The 15,305-nt window shown below is 41.2% G+C and overlaps 1 long non-coding RNA gene across 1 annotated transcript; it reads right to left on the minus strand.

Annotated features, from left to right (window-relative positions):
* Window positions 1-472: 472 nt before the first annotated feature.
* On the minus strand, window positions 473-5,438 carry LOC110489474. Its single transcript, XR_002468579.2, has 3 exons — window positions 5,318-5,438; window positions 3,469-3,680; window positions 473-1,794 (listed from the first exon to the last, which is right to left on the minus strand). It is a non-coding gene; the product is annotated as an uncharacterized LOC110489474 (long non-coding RNA).
* Between the last annotated feature and the right edge of the window lie 9,867 nt (window positions 5,439-15,305).

A 15,305-nucleotide genomic window follows, 5' to 3' on the forward strand; every position in this document is an offset into this window, starting at 1 on the left:
CGAGCTGTTTTGCAAGGAGGAATGGGAAAAAATGTCAGTCTCTCGATATGCAAAACTGATAGAGACATACCCCAAGCGACTTACAGCTGTAATCGCAGCAAAAGGTGGCGCTACAAAGTATTAACTTAAGGGGGCTGAATAATTTTGCACGCCCAATTTTTCAGTTTTTGATTTGTTAAAAAAAAGTTTGAAATATCCAATAAACGTTGTTTCACTTCATGATTGTGTCCCACTTGTTGTTGATTATTCACAAAAAAATACAGTTTTATATCTTTGTTTGAAGCCTGAAATGTGGCAAAAGGTCGCAAAATTCAAGGGGGCCAAATACTTTCACAAGGCACTGTAGTAGCGTACAAATAACTTAAAACTCAAAAATATATAGGTCTATGTAGCCTAGACTAATTATGCTGTTGTTATCTCTGTTTTCATTTGAAGCATCTTTATATCTTTCACTTGTTAGTACCAATTGCAACAAAATTTGCAAATTTGTAGTCACATTCGTTCTGAAGTTATCTGCAGTCACAGAAATACAGAAACATCTTGATTGTGTATACAGTGACGCGGAAGGGCAAAAAAAAAAGCATCTAACGACTGGTTTGAGGCAATGGTTAAATAACGACCATTTTCAAGAGCAACTTTAGCAACGGTGGTTTGGGAAACAGCTTAGAGTTAACATGGCTCCTACCAAGGTTCTAGCGAACTTAGCTTTAAGATGCAATTGGGAAACTGGACCCAGTACAATAGGATGTTGCTATACACCCTGACAGCTTAGTGTGGCGGACGTTAAAATTGGCCCATCATCTTGTCTAGTTCTACATTTTTGTCAGACATTTTTCCAATGCATAAGGTTCAAAAAGATGTCCTGAACTCACTGCATATTTAATTAAGAATGAATCCATCCAAACGGTCAGTGTTTTTGAGTAAGTCTAGATAAAAACAACACTGAACAACCTTTGCAGGAAGAAGTGGCTGCATCTGTGGCTCAAAACGTAATATTTTAAATTACTTTTCTGGATTCTAGGACAGTACCCAAGAGTAAATGAAGGTCATCCTATTCACTCTAAAAATATACCTGGTGGCTCAAGGCAAAGATGCACCTTATTTTAGAGGAGATGGAAAGTATATTATTATACAGAGTACACTGAAGACCACATGACAGTCAGTCTGAAAATGTCTAATGAATTGCATTGGCATACTGAAGTTCAACGGTTCAAAAACAATGTCTACAGTTAATCATAGTCATTTAAAAAATTAAAAAAACACTAAACTAAGTTAACAGCCTAGAAAAATAACATGGAGGCATGAGAAGTTCATAAATTATAATCCAGGCTTTTCCATAAACAAAATCACCAAAAAGGCCAGAAATATTGTGGATATGAAAACTTTAAAAATAGAAAATACAACTTGCAAGTGCAGTCCATGAGAAAACAGGGCTGGTTTGGGATTCAGCATAGGTACACAATTCTCACGAAATTCAGTCACCGTCAAGAGAATTCCTGCTTCATTACAGACAGAGGCTCTGTCCCAATTAGCGCTCATTCCTCCCAAAGTGTGCACTTGTTCACCTCCCATCACTAATTGACAGGTTATAACATCTATTTTACACACTGAAGGTAATGTGCCCATCATTGTTGTCTTACACCTGGCACTGTTCCCACAGTTCCACACAGACCCTGTCCCCATTATTCAGATTCAAAATGGCCACATTGTCACCATCAGCACCCTTGTAGTCATTGTAGACAAACGTACATAATGTGAAGTAGTAGACTCCCTTCACTGGATCTGTGAAGATACCTGTAACAGAGGAGAAAGTATTATGCCAAAATACAATAATTGTCTAATACTAATTGCTATTAGCTAAAGGGAATTGGCCAATACTAATTGCTTCCTCCAGCTCAGTCCAACACACACGCAAACAGTTAATTCTACACACAGTATGTTTTTCATGTCAGTATTAATATTGAAATGCAATTTGCACATGCGCTGAATGTGGTTCCGGTCACTTATGACTGGTCCAGGCAGCATAGTCTCTGCATTTAGATTTACCATTCCCTGGGAAGTTTCACTTGAACAACCCTCCAAGTCACAATTACAAGTGGCAACCTGAGAATTTTGTTGCCCGAGTTGCGATGTTTCACCACTGACATTTTGCACCAAAAGATGACAATTCAGTTTGACAACCACCTTATCAATATGGATACTGTAGTTGGTTTGACCATATTGTATATGTTAAGCAAGCTAGCTAAGTTTATTATTAGCAACATTAGCTTCCTTGTCAAGCTAGCTAAAATCTTATTGATTGAACAATTGTTCTGACCAAAGACCATATGAATGAAACAAAGTCGTATTTCTGACTACGAAATAGGAAGTTCCACTGAGCACTTGAACGCAGCATAACATCTGTGCCATGCAGTTTAACCTTGATTAATGTGAATACAAAGTAAATCTTGAGATTGAGCAAAATGTAGGGAACATTTAAGTGCAGTGTTAATATCTGTAAGTAACATTTTCATGAATATGTTAATTTCTCAACATACATTATATACATATCACATCTAATATAATTATGCTAAAGTCATCTGACTTTTATTCTGTACCTTCAATCGCTTTCTTCATTTTGATCACTTCAGTTTGAAATTCATCCTCTTTGGCAGTCAATTAAACTTTGATTAAACTTTGATGAAAGCATACATTCAGATTATTCAGCATTATAAGACTTAAAGATTCTATATCATATCTCATTTTAAAATATGCTGAAGTAAAACTAATATTCTGAAAAGCAATTAGCCAACGTTGCAGGCCAGCTAGACAACCTGATTACTACCACAGATTTAACCTTCAGCCATCTAACCTTTATATTGTGCAGTACCTTCATCCACGTCCTTCAGTTTAACTACTTCAGCTTAAAAAATAAAATAAAATCTTGTATGCAAATGTAACATTTTGAATTATGTGAATTGAACAAGCATAGGTTTTAAAGTAACTGTCTAGTGTATAAGAGCATTTAAATATTCTGTTAATATTGTTGACTCATCATATCATATGTGGCCAAAGCATAAATTGGAGAGAAAAGAAAACTTCAAAAACAATCAAACTTGCATCTCAAACAGACAGTTTCAAAAATGCTTGCCATTTCCTCATAGAGGAAGACATCCTCCTGAGGAGGATGAGCTGGCCAATCAGCGGTCTACTTGCATTCATATTTTTTTTAAGACTGGTATATGCCCACACCATTCAGTTTGGGTATGCCAACACCATTCCAACACTGAAAAACTGCCTTTCAGCATAATTAAGTATTTTTGGAAGGAAAACTACTTCACTCGTATTGTAATTCATTTTGGGACATATTTCATAGAAATCTGCAAACACTGGACAGTTACTTTAAAAATAGGTGTGATAAAGTAAAGCATGTCGAAATAAACAAAATATTCAGGAAGGCAACTAGCCAACGCATCTAAGTTTCTGTACCTTCATTGTCTTTCAGTTTGCACATTCCTTTCTCTGTGGCAAAGAAATTGGCCCCCAAAGCTCTGTTGCGCTAAAGAGTTTAGCTGAGCCTCCAAGTGTCTCAGTTTGTCTGCTTCAGCGATCAGGCCTCACTGGCATGGGTGAACAGGGGAAATCTTTGGAGTTTCTCGGCAGTTGGCATCCGATGTGTTGCTTTACTGCCCCCAACTGGACTATAACACAAATCCATTATACATTGTGATACAAAACGGGAAAATACAAAATAAAAGACCCTTCCAACTAACCCTACACTAATTAAAAACCCACTATTTACTGAAAAAAATAAATGCAACATGTAGAAAGTGTTGGTCACATGTTTCATGAGCTGAAATAAAAGATTGCAGAAATTGTCCATACGCACAAAAAAAAAAAAAAAATTGTGCACAAATGTGTTTACATCCCCGTAAGTGAGCATTTCTCCTTTGATAAGCTAATCAATCCACCTGACAAGAAGCTGATTAAACAGCATGATTGTTACACAGGTGCACCTGGTGCTGGGGACAATAAAATGGCACTAAAATATGCAGTTGTCACAACACAACAACACCACAGATGTCTCAAGTTCAGGGCGCATGCAATTGGAATGCTGACTGCAGAAATGTCCACCAGAGCTGTTGCCAGAGAATTTAATGTTAATTTCTCTACCATAAGCCACCTCCAATGTCCTTTTAGAGAATTTGGCAGTACGTCCAACCGGCCTCACAACCGCAGACCACATGTAACCATGCCAGCCCAGGACCTCCACATCCGGCTTCTTCACCTGCGAGATCGTCTGAGACTAGCCACCCGGACAGCTGATGAAACAGAGGAGTATTTCTGTCTGTAATAAAGCCCTTTTGTGGGGAAAAACATCCTGATTGGCTGGGCCTGGCTCCCCAGTGGGTGGCCCACCTCAACCTGCCTCTCTCGCACCGGACACTCCCAATCCCCAGCAACACGAGCAACCCTACAGTTGACAACTTTATTCACCGAAACTACACAATCCTCTAGCCCATGCCCTGTTGAACACTTCCCACATCTTGGAATCTCGATCCTACAAAACTGCTGCAACATGACCATAAACATTGCGGTGGATTCTGCACAAAAGCTCTAACAGGATAACTGATATATCCTAACATAACTTTGTCAGGTAAAGACGCAAAAGGACTGACAGTGACTCCTCTGCATCGCACCAAACGGCAGGCATCACAAACACTAGGAATCTTCAACTTCAATTATTCCACCTCCACACTTAATGCTACCACATACATCACTCCTTTCAATGGTGCCCTGCTCATAAGAGCAAAGCAAGAAACAGATCTTGACCCAAGTTGCGTGACACAGAGCGCCCACTCCCTCTGATCAGTAGAAACAAACAACCTGTAGTGAACTTGGGATATCTTCACTGACTCAACTGCACCCAATGCCTTGTTCACCCACCCTGAAACCACAAATGGATCCATTTCCTCCAAAAATGACACTCTACTGGACCAGATTCTTCTTTATCAAGTCCATTGATACCTGGCTCGGGTTCTAAGCTCTTCACCACACCTTCCACCTCACTTAGCGTAATCATTCACTGCCATTTCACCTCAAGAACTCGATCTGGCGCACAGCTCACTCAGATTCGAATTTCACAACGATCTTCAACACCCCAGCTCCATTTTGATCACTATCTCCCTTCATTTTAAATCCCACCTCTTCTTTCCCCCCGTCCTTCCTCCTCAAAAATCCCCCTTTCTGTGTCCCTGCCCCAATATTCCTCTTCTCATGACTTTGCTTGTGGCCTGGAGGCATCACGACAACAGCATCTCATAATAGTCCTGCTCACCTCAGAAACATGTATTTTCCAGGCACCAACATTTTTGAGAGCATGTTCAGTACCTTCTCAGCCAAAGGAAATCTTGGAGTTCTGTAACAAGATGGAGGTGCCTCAATTAAATTAAATATGATAGCAATGAGATTGTGAGCTTGCTATTGGTCAGTTTGAACTAATTGGTTGTGTTTGTGTATATTGATTGCAGGTGTGATTGTGACCGGCACCTCCACCAGAGGTGCGTTCAGTTCACTTAAATGTTTGCTACGTTGCGTAATGGTTTGTCCTGAATGACACGTTTCTTCTAAACGCTCATGTATGTTGTTGAACAGACTTTGAGGTATGTTTGCTCCCGTTTGGTGGGTGTGGCTTGAAGCAATGAGTGACGTATATAAAGGGCAGTGGAAAAGCTGACAGAATTCCCTAACCCCTCCCTGTTTTTCCAACTAGTCATTCAGTAAAGTACAGTTTTTGTTCAATTGAACTATCCAGAATGTAAAAACATACTGAATGCAACCTTGTTATCTTAAAGGGGGAGCTTCTATTGGACAAATTCAGGTAGGTCCCTCCCCGTTCTGTCTGCTCGGTTTGGTTCTTAAATGGTAAACGATTTCCGTTGCTAGACGTAATGAATAAACCCCTGGATTTTTAGCCTGCTCATTATAGGGCCAATCAGCAGTAGAAGCAACTGTAGAGGTGAACATAGGCCTGAAATCGTGGATTTCCCTGTTAGAGTGAAGGAGAATAAGGTGGCATGGGTAAGGAGTGTCCAGCGTGTCTCCTATCTGGAGGTGGTGAGAAAACCAAGGAACGAGTGGCGGGGAAGAAGCAATGGTAGTAGAGCCACCAAGATGAGTGAAAGTTTCGCATTAACCGATGGATAGTGTAATGCTACAAGTTAAAAAGGTGGACTTTGTATTATTTATTGCAATGGTAAACAATTGGCCCAGCGTTGTCTGTCATTGTAAATACGAATTTGTACTTAACTGACTTGCCTAGTTAAATAAAGGTTACATTTAAAATATGTTTAAAAAAAAAATATATATATATATATATATATATATATATATATATATATATACAGCAAAAAAAGTGACGTTTTTGTCATTGTGAATGCCGTTTAACGTTTTTTGGGGTCTTTGTGATTTCACAGCCGAGGCGGTGCAAGAAATCTTGAATGTAGCCCCATCACAGGCTTTTGGAGTGAAACAATTTTAGTTTCTTCTTCAATACCCAGTCCAGCTGGTGGTGGTAATGCACCATTAACATTGGATGCCAACCGTCGTTAAACCCCATCGAAGAAACAACAATAACAATGCAGCCCCCCATCCTTTTTTAAAATGTAAAAAGCATTAATTTAACCACTCAATTTCATAGACAGAACTATGGCTGCAAGGACTGACCATCCATGATATCAAAATGATAGTTAACTATACTGGACTCGCTAAATATACAGTAGCCCTTATCCAGCTAGCTAAACACTCATTCAAATAACTCAGGGAGAAACAGGGTGTCATTTTGGAAGTTTACTTGAATCACAGTGTGAAACTGCAACAAACACAAAAGTACATGTTTTCAGTTACAGTAGTATAGAGCACAGAATGTCTTACACAATAACTGCATAAATGTACGAAATAAGGAATAAGAGTACTCAATCTAGCGTCAAATATAAAATAAAGTTACTAGAATGCAACTGTATGCTTGATATTGCTAAGCTAGTTGTCCCTAGGGACAAATGGCACTGAAGCTAATGCAAAGTAGCTTACGGCTAAGTCCATTCTTTATCTTTTACAGAAACATGAAAATTATATGTGATTAACATTTATCCTGTGGTCATTTATGAATGTACTTACATATATTACATTTTACAAAGTTTATAAAGAAGGATGTTGAAGGATTGTAATTATTCTGTCACTCTTACACATTACTTCACTTCTGAAACTGCTTCCTGTCACATGACAGAAACAGGTAAATTCTACCCTGCTGCACTTAAACTGCCACTAGGGGGTGCTAAATAACTAACAGGTCCAGAACATTAAACATGGTTTGAGGCTTTATAGTGTTTGTTTACAAAATGTTATCTTTATTTAACTAGGCAAGTCAGTTTAAGAACAAATTCTTATTTTCAATGACTGCAGTGGGTTAAGGAACAGTGGGTTAACTGCCATGTTCAGGGCAGGACATATTTTTACCTTGTCATCTTGGGGATTCGATCTTGCAACCTTTCGGTTACTAGTCCAATGCTCTAACCACTAGGCTACCTGCCGCCCCATTTGAGTAAAACAAGCTTATGTTTTGGGTTCTGATGCGTTATATTCTTCAATAATCAATGGGTACATATTATTAATTTTATAAGTCAAAAAATGTATGTAGCACCTGCTGATTGCCCAAATTAAGAAACACTAGTGGCCATGGATGAAGCCAAACGTGAGTTGACCTTGGGGTTTGTACTTTGATGTGGGCGTTTCTTGGGTTTGTCAATGAGGGGACTCAATTATCTTTGTGTCTGACTGCGACCCCCGTCCTGGACAAGTCCAGGAACGAACTGCCCAGGGAAACACCATCCCCTCTAAAAAAACATCCTAAAACCGAAGCAAAAAGAACAAAACAGGGAGGGACGTACTTGAATTTGTCGATTGGAAACTCTCGCTATGCTCTGTTTGTGTCAGTTTTTTTCATTACGGTTTCCGTAATGAATACACCCCTGGCTCACTCCCGGGATGCAGCCCAGTTCCAAAACTAACGCTGTCAATGCCAACCTGCTCCTCCACCCATCTGTCAGAACCTTGCCCGCAGCTGCCCACTCAATCACAACAAACAAACCTCATGCAGGTTCAATAACTACAGGCAGATGTATGGTGAGATGCAGGGGGAAGCTTTGAATCTGTCAGTAGCCTACAGAGTTATTTGAGAGTGCAATTGCTGAACTTGTATAGATGTTCTAAACGTACGCTTTGTGCGTAAGAACAGCCCTTAGCCGAGGTATATTGGCCATATACCACACACCCTCAGTCCTTAATGCTTAAGTAGCTACTAGCTATACTCCCCAAAACCAGTCACAGGTGTAATGGTTTTACAGCCAGCATAAGTGATAGCATTCCTGGCCATCTAGCAATATTGTTGAAATGCATTTGACATTTTCACCAACTTTATGGAGCCCATTTTCACTTGTACTTACTGAGCGAATTGTGCATTGCACCACATGCTGCTGGTGTAGACTTGACAAAATGTTCCACATGGCAGGGGGCAGGGCAATCCGTGTTGTCTCTGGGAAATTGGGCATGATTGGAAATAGCGGACACGTATAAGTATCCATACCCAACCCTCAGAAAAACTGTACCCCTAATTGGTGACATAGAATGAGGGAAGATGGCGGAAGCGGATGTTTGAATCAGAGAGGAGAGGAGAGTGAGAAGGAGTGGATTACAGTGGAATATACAAATGGAAATAAGATAAGTAAAGTGGTAGTAGAATCTAGTAAATCCAAGCCTAGTGTTTATTATTTTGTTGTCGGAGTTAGGGTTTTAGATCGATGGAGTTTCCTTCGAGATCCGTTTTGAAGTCTATGAAAATCGTGGCGTCAGTGAGAATAACGACGTTCGCTTATTTAGTTTTTTTGTGTATCTAGGGAACAGAAGGAGATTTCTCTGTGCCTCAAGAAGGTATCAGATTTGTGTGTGTGTGTGTGTGTGTGTGTGTGTGTGTGTGTGTGTGTGTGTCTTCGAAGCAGGGCACCTATCAGGGGTGTTATCTCTGGGGTGGCACTAGGAGTGAATGCAAAGGATATGCATGAAGAATTGGATCAAGTGGTTGGTGCACAACGACTGACCTGCATGTTGGATGGAGTGAGGAAGCCCACTCCATCCATTTTATTGTTTTTTTGAAGAGGAGTCTCTCCCTTCTCAGGTATATTTGGGTTTTCTGTGAGAGCCTTCATGCCCAAACCCATGCAGTGTGATGAATGCAATTTATTTGGCCATGTGTCAAGTGTGTGCAGACGGGAGGAGTATAGAATGCCAGCTGAGCCTAAATACTGCAATTGTGGTGGTGAACATGCACCCAAATTCCTCAAGTGCCCTTTTAGGGTGAAGGAGGCAGAGGTGGCCAGATGAAGGGCTGTCCAGCATGTCTACTATCTGGAGGTAGTGGGAAGAATGGAAGGAGTGAAGTTGAAGAAGTATTGGCAGTAGGAGTAGAGACACCAGATAATATTCCTTGACAACAGAGGGATCCTGACATGTGGCATGTTAAGAAGATGGACTTTGTAACTTTCATTGCATCGGTTGTCAACTGCACAGCTCAAACAGAGAAAATCTGAGAAAAGAGGCATTGTTGTGAGTGCGTCTGTTTTTTTTGGGACGTTACAAGAAATCGTGCCGGTGAATGCTCTGTCCTCACAGGCCCCTGAGCCTGTTTAGGGATGTGATTTGAACTGTGACTGAAGAGGTGGGATGGGTTTTTGAATAATTGTTTTTGTATGATGTAGAGGAGACGGTTGATATTTATTATTACTTGAAGTTAGTTTTAAAATTTGCTGTGACTTTTTATTTTTTTTTAGAATTTTACCCCCAATTTCATGGTATCCAATTGTTAGTAACTACTATCTTGTCTCATCGCTACAACTCCCATACGGGCTCGGGAGAGACGAAGGTCGAAAGCCATGCGTCCTCCAAAACACAACCAAGCCGCACTGCTTCTTAACACAGCGCACATCCAACCCGGAAGCCAGCCGCACCAATGTGTGCGAACCCAGAGTCTCTGGTGGTACAGCTGGCGCAGCGATGCAGTGCCCTAGACCACTGCACCACTCGGGTGGCACAATTTGCTGTGACATTTGTGATACATTTGATTTAGATTTTTTTATTAACGTTGCATGTATACACTGAATTATTACTTTTGTATTGAAGACCTGAGAATCACTGTGATTAACCTTTGTGCACTTTTACATGCCCACCCACTATGGCCCTGTTGTGCTATCCTAATCCTCATTATATATATTCTCAATATCCCTGTGTTGCATGCATTCCATCCTGGTACCCAGTTCAGGTCTACATTGACCCTGCCCTGTCCTAGTACCTGTGGTTGTTATATTTGGCCTGTTACAGATGTCTATGTAAGGCAATGTTGTAACATTTGCATATATGCAAATATCCTTTGTCATGATAATAACTTATTTGAAAGTCATTCACAGTGGGAACAAGGAATACATTTGAATGAGCTCATTGTGAAAGAGTATGCAATCATGTCGAGATACCATCAACTGTTGTTTAAGAGCAAGAGGAAAGCACCGTCACATAAAGTGGTAACTAGGAACCAGGAACAAGGGAAACAATGTTAACATTTCGAACATGCTGTGCTGGGCCCAGCCCTGGCCCATCTGTCAGTTACATGTATGTGATTTATTTCTCAGGAACACAAGCTATCAGAGTAATCAATAAATACACATCCAGAATAATATTCCACTGAAAGATACACCCTTATCAAAATGAAGTTCATAAATGTACAGGTAACTGCCAAAATGAAGTAAACACTTCAGTAAATGAGGGATACAAAGTGTATTGAAAGCTGGGGCTTCCACAGAGGTGTGGTTCTGGAGTTAATTAAGCAATAACATCCCGCCATGCTTAGGGTCATGAATAAAAATACCCAGCTGCTAGAAGAGACCTCAGTGACTTTGAAAGAGGGGTCTCAAAGTAGCATAAGGGGTTTTAGTGTGCGTGTGTGTGTCTCAATCATCAGATATCAACCCAATTGAAGACTTCTGGAGTGGCGCCTGAGACATCGTTTTCCACCACCATCAAAAAAACACCAAATTATGGAGTTTCTTGTGGAAGAATGGTGTTGCATCCCTCCAATAGACTCCCAGACACATAGAATCAAATCACATTTCGTCACATGCAGATGTTTTTGCGGGTGTAGCGAAATGCTTTGCCAAGGTGTACTGAAGCTTTTCTGGCTCGTGGTGGCCCAATGCACAATTAAGACACTATGTTGGTGTTTCCTTTATTTTGGCAGATACGGATGTAATCCATTCTTGGCCAAACGTTTTTCGAACTATAGGCAAAAAGATTACTCGTATTACGTTTCGTAAGCATACCCATTGTATTTTCTGCAATCATGCTGTTTAAAATGAAGGGCTGGTACATTATGATCCTACCTTGAACCTGCCACAGAATATGGTAATCACTCCTGCCTACTCTTTGTTGGTGACAGCTAAATACCTTGTGCTTCCCCTCATCTGATTTTACTGCTTCACTTGCTTCTGCTAACTGCCTTGCCATGGCCACACAGAGGTGAGCACAAAGGTCAATCACCAAAATGACCTTTCTGCTTACTTTTAATTATGTCCTAAGTTAAAGTGATGCATGCCTTGAGATCTGATGTATAGTCTTCAGAGATCCTCAAGGCTTTATTGTCTCAAAACATCTAGTAGGTTCTTGAAAAAGTTAATATCAGTTCAGTTTACAGACATGAACCAACTGTATATACCAGTATAACTGGGATCTTGCAAAACATGGAAATACACTTTAAAGCTTATTCAAAGAGGCTTATGTGACCCATTAAGGAAAATGTTAAATTGTTCGTTGGGTTCCCAAGGTCAGAATGAAATTCTAAATACTCAAGGATTGTCCTTTGCTCTGACTAATTAATGTGAATTAGATTTGGGTGACTCCTTTTTCCCCTGAGGTATCCTAAATGTAAAGTTTTAGAATGACTTCCGCTGACGGAAATCTTACAGTATAAGTTATTGAATAGCTTTTGTTTGTGAGGTTACTTGTGTTCCTAGATGTCCCGCCCTCCAAAGTTTGAGACCATAAAGGCAGGTTTGACTACAGCTCAGCGTTCAACTCCATAGTGCCCTCCAAAATCATCACTAAGCTATGGATCCTGGTATTAAACACCTCCCTCTTGAACTGGATCCTGGACATCCTGACGGGCCTCCCCCAGGTGGTGAGGGTAGACAAAAACACATCCGCCATGCTGACCCTCAACACGGGTTCCACTCTGGGGTGTGTGCTTAGTCCTCTCCTGTACTCCCTGTTCACCCACGACTGCGTGGCTGTGCACAACTCCAACACCATCTTTAAGTTTGCAGACGACACGACGGTGGTAGGCCTGATCACTGACGGCAATGTGAAAGCCTGTAGGGAGGAGGTCATATACCTAGTTGTGTGGTGCCATGACAACAACCTCTCCCTCAGTGTCAGCAAGACAATGGAGCTGATTGTGGACTACAGGAAACGAAGGGCCAAGATCGCCCCCATCCACATCGACGGGGATATAGTGGAGCAGCTCGAGCGCTTCAAGTTCCTCGTTGTCCACATCACTAAGGAATTATCATGGTTCACACACACCAACACAGTTGTGAAGGTACATAGGTATTCCTCTTGTCCGGATGGGACAGGGCAGTGTGCAGTGCGATGGCAATTGCTTCTTCTGTGGCTCTATCAGGGCATTATGCAAATGCATAATGTGGCTCTTCTGTGGCTCTATCGGGGCATTATCCTCTCAGAAGTGAGGGCGTTACCTTTAGTTTTCCCTTTGTAATCCGTGATTGTCTGCAGACCCTGCCACATACACACATCTCATGTATGAGTTATTGAATTGAGACTCCACTTTGTCTCTGTACTAATGTTTTGCATGTTTGATTGCCTTACAGAGGGAAAACTACACTGTTTGTATTCAACCGTATTATCAGTCACCTTGCTGTGGTTAAATGCGGGGGTTCGCACTTTCAGTTTTTCGTACGAATGCTGCCATCCAATTGGTCAGACCAGCTTTGAATAGACCTTAGCATGACTACTTCCTTTTTGAGTTTCTGCGTATAGGAAGGGAGGAGCAGGATGGAGTTGTGATCGGATTTGCTGTAGGGAGGTGCGGGGGATGGCCTTGTAGCCATCTCAGAAGGGGAAGAAACAATGGTTGAGACTTTTTTTATGCGTGAGTACTACAGGCAATGTGTTGATAGAACTTCGGTAGGGTTTTCCTTACATTTGCTTTGTTAAAATCCCCGGCTACAATAAATTCCGCCTTAGGATATGTGATTTTCAGTTTGCACAAGGTCCAGTGTAGTTCCTTGAGGTCCGTCATGATATCGGCTTGAGGGTGAATGTAATGTACACGGCTGTGACTATAAATGAAGCGAATTCTCTTGGGAGGTAATACGGTCAGCATTTGATTGTGAGGTATTCTAGGTCGGGTGGACAAAAGGACTTGAGTTCCTGTACGTTATCACAATTAGTTAGTCATGAAACATATATCACCTCCTTTCTTTATTCCTGTCTGTGCGATGTACTGAGAACCCAGCTGGCTGTATGGATGGGGACAGTATATCTGGAGAGAGACATGATGTCTCTCTGGAAGGATATCATCTCCCTGAGGTCATCTACTTTATTGTCCAGGGTGTGAACATTAGCGAGTAATATACTCGGAAGCGGTAGATGGTGTGTACGCCTCCTGAGTCGGTCTAGAAGTCCACTCCGAATACCTCTTCTCTGCCGGCAGCATCTTGGAGCAGCCTCTGGGATAAGTTCAATTGCCTTGGGGGGTACAAACAAAGGATTCAATTCGGGAAAACTGGAGGATTAAGAAATTCAGCTTGGCCCGTAAGACCCTCACAAACCTTTTACAGATGCACATCTGAATGCATCCTGTCGGGCTCTATCACCGCCTGGTACGGCGACTTCACCACCCGCAACCACAGTGCTCTCCAGAGGGTGGTGCGGTCTGTCCAACGTATCCCCGGGGGCACACTGCCTGCCCTCCAGGACACCTACATCACCAGATGTTACAGGAAGGCCAAAAAGATCATCAACCACCCAAGCCATGGCCTGTTTACCCCGCTGTCATCCAGAAGGCGAGGTCAGTACAGGTGCATCAAAGCTGGGACCGATGGACTGAAAAACAACTTCTATCTCAAGGCCATCAGATTGTTAAATAGCCATCACTAGCCGGCTACCACCCGGTTACTCAACCCTGCACCTTAGAGGCTGCTGCCCTATGTACATAGACATGGAATCACTGGTCACTTTAATGGCACACTAGTCACTTTAATAGGGTTTACATACTACTTTACTAATTTCATATGTACTGTACGTATATGCTGTATTCTATTGTATTTTAGTCAATGCCATTCCGATATTGCTTGTCCTAGTATTTATATATTTCTTAATTCCATTCTTTTACATTTTTTTTTATTTTCTTTTTTTTTTACTTAGATTTGTGTGTTTTGCTGTGAATTGTTAGATACTACTGCATTGTTGGTGCTAGGAACACAAGCATTTCGCTACACCCGCAAATAACATCTCATAAACATGTGAATGTGACCAATATAATTTGATTTGAAGAGGGCACAACAACTCTCCCCCTTAGGAGGCTGAAAAGATTTGTCATGGACCCTCAGATCCTAGAAGTTCTACATTCGCACCATTGAGCGTATCTAGACTGGCTGCATCACCGCTCGGTATGGCAACTGCTTGGCATCTCCTCCCTGTCTCATTGTGAAGCTTTGGCTCAGAGCACACTATTGGATTAACTCACTGAAAAATCTCCCGGCATGGACTCTTATTTAACAATGGTGATGTTATTTGTGTTGTTATAATCACTTTAATTATTATATAACTGAGTATTCCACCTACATCAGATTACAGTACAATAGTGCATTTGCCATGTCACAAACTTAGATCCGTCTTGAAGAACCACTTAAAATGCCGGTAGGTTCTGATGACCTATGACAGTGGTAAAAAGGATACTTTAATTTACCACAGTGGTGGTGATTCAAATGATATCACTAGCCTTGATTAGCTTCACTTCCAATCTAGATCAGCAGTATATCCATGTCAAGTGATGACATTTCCATTATTTGCTAATGTAAAAGGGATAGTTTACCCAAATTACAAAACGTATCTGTTGGTTTCCTTACCCTGTAGGTATTTGAGGCACAAATCCCATACAAATATGGTACCTTTATCATTTTTGTCCCATCATGTCCAAATAATCTATA

This window comes from Oncorhynchus mykiss, chromosome 14, assembly GCF_013265735.2.
Source record: "Oncorhynchus mykiss isolate Arlee chromosome 14, USDA_OmykA_1.1, whole genome shotgun sequence".
NCBI classification, from domain to species: Eukaryota; Metazoa; Chordata; class Actinopteri; order Salmoniformes; family Salmonidae; genus Oncorhynchus; species Oncorhynchus mykiss.